The sequence below is a fragment of the Glossina fuscipes genome, unplaced genomic scaffold (assembly GCF_014805625.2).
Source record: "Glossina fuscipes isolate IAEA_lab_2018 unplaced genomic scaffold, Yale_Gfus_2 61344, whole genome shotgun sequence".
NCBI lineage: Eukaryota > Metazoa > Arthropoda > Insecta > Diptera > Glossinidae > Glossina > Glossina fuscipes.
Genome location: NW_024003562.1, coordinates 9,471 through 14,268, shown reverse-complemented (window position 1 = coordinate 14,268; position 4,798 = coordinate 9,471).

The following is a 4,798-nucleotide window of genomic DNA, read 5'->3' as shown; positions in this document are numbered from 1 at the left end:
TGTCAGTCTGTCTGTTTGTCTGCAAGGCAATCAGTCAGTCAGTCAGTCAGTCAGTCAGTTAGTCAGTCAGAAAATCTGTCTGCAAGCCAGGCAGTCAGTCTTTCTGTCTGTCTGTCTGTCTGCCTGGAAGACAGTCAGTCAGTCAGTGTCTGTCGGTCAGTCAGTCTGTCTGTCACTCTGTCTTTCCTTCTGCAAGGGTGTCAAGCGTTCAGTCAGTCAGTCATTCAGTCTCTCTGTCTGTCTGCAAGTCAGTCAGTCAGTAAGTCAGTCTGGCTGTTTGTTTGCAAGCCAGCCAGTCAGTCAGTCTGTCTGTCAAGCTGTCATTTATTCAGTCAGTCAGTCAGTCTGTCAGTCTGTCTGCAAATCAATCAGTCAGTCATTCAGTCTGCCTGTTGTCACGGTCTTAGCCCCTTTCGTCCGGTAGAGCATATATATATTTATATATATATATTTTTTTTTTGACCTGGGGTTTGGCTCTCGGAGCCTCCTGACAAAGAAAAATAAAAATAAACTAAAAGAACGTAAAGGTTCGATCGGTTGTCTGCTGTCCGTCTGTCACCAGCGAGTCAGTCGGCCATCGTCTAGCGTCGGCCCTACATAGCCACCATATGCACGCCCCTACGTCTCAGCCACAGCGGTGGCAGCTCGCGCTTAGCCACTCATTGGGAACAACAAAATTAAATAGCCTAAAAGTAACTTACAGTACAAACATCGGCGTCGGTGCAGTGTCGGCCGCGGTAGCTGCTACATCGGCAATCTTCAACTCCAGGACGCAGGATGATCCGGCTCACTTCTCAACAGTGTCCGACGTTCTTCTGGCCCTAGATGTATGCCTAGAGCCAGAGCACCAGTTGTAGCACTCAAAGCAGTTATTGTAGCGGTACCTTTCAAACAATTTGCTCTTCTGATCCGTGGAACTATTGTTTGTAGTATGTGCTAGTATAGTAACAATAGTAGAAAACATTTTATAATTTGAAGGATATTTAAAAAGTGTTCCTTTCTTTTCTTTTTTCGTTTCGGTTTTAAAAATAATTTGTTGTTTATGGCTGCGATATCGTTGTTTTTGTTGTAGATTCCAAAAATTTTTTATAAATTTTTTTCCCTCTTGTTTTTTTTTTTGTTTTAAAATGGAAAAAGGCCTAGGAGGGATTGATTCGATTTTTACGATATTTGAGCTAAAAGTTTATTTAATTATTCAAAATTTTCTCTTTTCTTTTCCTTTATGTCAAGCCGTCTCCTTTTTAACAAATGCTAATTTTAAGATAAACTTCGATTATGTTTTTTTTTTTTTTTTTATTTATATTATACGATTTTCACAAAATTTGTAATTAACTTATCTCTTAAATAATTGCTTTTAGTGCCTTAGATTTAGGAATGTTTAAATACAAGAACGCCGACAGATTCCTCTCATATTAATTTTCACATCTCTTTTATAATAAATTAAATCAAAGTTTATTTCATTCTTCTTATTAATTTTTAATAGTTAAATTAGATAAAATATTCCGATATGCAAGACACAATCTTGCGACATCTCCTAACTCTGTCTTTTTTTTTTTTTATGTGCACTCTCATTGCTATTATAACATAATGTGTTCCTACACGAACGCGATGCGCTTTGCTTGGTACATTCTACTAGCACACTCAACTCTTCACTCCGTTATTGTTGAAGGCAATTTTACCGCTTAAGAATTAAAAACACACGATATTCTGACTTTGTACTGCGTTTTTCTTATTTGTTTGCCTTATGTAGTTTTTTTGTCTTTTGGGATTTAATTATCAATTCTTTTTTTTTTCTTTACTCCTCTTGATTTTTCTTCTTCCTCGTTTTAGGAACAAAAGGCTGTTATAGAATTTTCTTTTATATTCCTCCTTTTTTTCCAATTTGAAATTATTAAAAGCATATTTCTTTCTATATCATTTTGTTGTTACCACTTAAACACACAACAATAAAAGGTAAGCACCACTCAGTGAGAGCCTGCCTAAGACTAAACTCAACTTAGAACTATCCCCTCTGACTTAAATTTTAAAACGCAGACAGACTTCTCCTTTTTACTCCGTTTCCCTCTTCTTCTTCCTGTTGCTCTCTCTATAACGGCTTGCCGCTACTCTCACAAGAGCAAGCATAGATCCCGCAAAATCATACGATTTTGCCTATGCTTGCAAGAGCAAAAGGAAAAAAAGGGAGCACCGCAAAATCATACGATTCTGCCTGTACTTGCAAAAGCAAGCAAAGATACCGCAAAATCATACGATTTTTGCCTGTACTTGTAAGTAAGGAAAACAGAAAAGAATAAAATAAACATATACCGCAAGATCATGCGATTTATTAGCGGTACCACAAAATCGCATGATTTTGTCTAACGGCATGCCGTTATTTCGCCGCTTGCGGTTGATACAGACCGACAGACACCCTACCCGAGGTTTGTTCGCGGCCGTTACACTGTCTGTTTGCAAGTCAGTCAGTCAGTCTGTCTGTATGTCTGCGAGTCAGTCAGCCAGTCAGTAAGTCAGTCTGCCTGTTTGTTTGCAAGCCAGCCAGTCAGTCTGTCTGTCCCTCTCTGTCTGTCTGCAAGACAGTCAGTCAGTGTCTGTCGGTCTGTCAGTCTGTCTGTCTGTCAGTAAGTCTGTCACTCTGTCTGTCGGTCTGCAAGACAGTCAGTCAATCAATCAGTCAGTCAGTCTGCCTGTCTGTTTGCAAGTCAGTCAGTCAGTCATTCCGTCTGTCGGTCCGTCAGTGTGTCGGTCAGTCTATTTACAAGTCAGTCAGTCGTTCAATCTGTCTGTCTGTCTCCTAGTCAGTCAGTCAGTCAGTCAGTCAGTCTGCCTGTTTGTTTGCAAGCCAGTCAGTCAGTCAGTCAGTCCGTCTGTCAGTCTGTCTGTCGGTCTGTCATATATTCACTCAGTAAGTCAGCCTCCCAATCTGTCCGCAAGTCAGTCAGCCAGTGTCTGTCGGTCTGTCAGTCTGTCTGCCAGTCTGCCTCTCTGTCTCCAAAGCAGTCAGTCTGTCTGTCGGCCTATCATATATTCACTCAGTAAGTCAGCCTACCAATCTGTCTGCCAGTCAGTCAGTCAGTCTGCCTGTCTGTTTGCAAGTCAATCAGTCAGTCTCTCTGTCTCTCTGCAAGTCAGTCAGTCAGGCAGTAAGTCAGTCTGGCTGTTTGTTTGCAAGCCAGCCAGTCAGTCAGTCTGTCTGTCAGTCTGTCTATCTGTCTGCAAGACAGTCAGTCAGTCAGTGTCTGTCAGTCTGTCAGTCAGTCTGGCTGTTTGTTTGCAAGCCAGTCAGAAAGTCAGTCAGTCTGTCTGTCTGTCTGTATGTCGGTCTGCAAGACAGTCAGTCAGTCAGTCTGTCTGTCAGTCTGTGTAACGGTCTGCAGGACAGTCAGTCAGTCAGTGTCTGTTGGTCTGTCTGTCTGTCTGTCAGTCTGTCTCTCTGTGTGCAAGGCAGTCGGTCAGTCAGTCAGTCAGTCCGTCTGTCAGGCTGTCATATATTCACTCAGAAAGTCAGTCTGTTAATCTGTCTGCAAGTCAGTCAGTCAGTCGGTCAGTCAGTCTGCCTGTCTGTTTGCAAGTCAGTCAGTCATTTAGTATGTCTGTCTGTCTGTTTGCTAGTCAGTCAGTCATTCAATCTGCCTGCCTGTTTGAAAATCAGTCAGTCAGTCAATCTGCCTGTTTGTTTGCAAGCCAATCAGTCAGTCCGTCTGTCAGCCTGTCTGTCGGTCTGTCATATATTCACTCAGTAAGTCAGTCCGTCAATCTGTCTGCAAGTCAGTCAGTCAGTCAGTCTGCCTGTCTGTTTGCAAGTCAGTCAGTCATTTAGTCTGTCTGTCTGTCTGCAAGTCAGTCAGTCATTCAATCTGCCTGCCTGTTTTCAAGTCAGTCAGTCAGTCAGTCTGTCTTTCAGTCTGTCTGTCTGTCTCTAAGGCAGTCAGTCAGTCAGTCAGTCTGTCTGTCGGGCTGTCATGTATTCACTCAGTAAGTCAGTCTGTCAATCTGTCTGCAAGTCAGTCAGTCAGTCTGCCTGTCTGTTTGCAAGCCAGTCAGTCAGTCAGTCAGTCAGTCAATCTGTCTGTCGGTCTGTCGGTCTCTCTGTCAATCAGTCAGGCAGTCATTCAGTCAGTCTGTCTGTCAATCTGTTATTTATTCAGTCATTCAGTCAGTCAGTCAGTCTGTCAGTCTGTCTGTTTGTCTGCAAGGCAATCAGTCAATCAGTCAGTCAGTCTGTCTGTCGGCCTGTCATGTATTCACTCAGTAAGTCAGCCCCCCAATCTGTCTGCCAGTCAGTCAGTCAGTCAGTCTACCTGTCTGTCTGCAAGTCAGTCAGTCAATCACTCATTCAGTCTGTCTGTCTGTCTCCAAGTCAGCCGGTCAGTCAGTCAGTCGGTCAGTCAGTCAGTGTGTCTGTCGGCCTGTCATATATTCACTCAGTAAATCAGTCTCCCAATCTGTCTGCAAGTCACTCAGTCAGTCTGTCTGTCTGTTTGCAAGTCAGTCAGTCTGTCTGTCGGTCTGTCAGTCTGTCTATCTCTAAGGCAGTCAATCAGTCAGTCTGTCTGTCTGTCGGCCTGTCATATATTCCCTCAGTAAGTCAGTCTGTTAATCTGTCTGCAAGTCAGTCAGTCAGTCAGTCAGTCGGTCAGTCAGTCTGTTTGTCGGTCTATCAGTCTGTATGTCAGTCTGTCTGTCGGGCGGTCATTTATTCAGTCAGTCGGTCTGTCAGTGTGTCCGCAAGTCAATCAGTTAGTCACTCAGTCAGACTGCCTCTCTGTTTGCAAGTCAGTCAGTCAGTCATTCAGTCTGT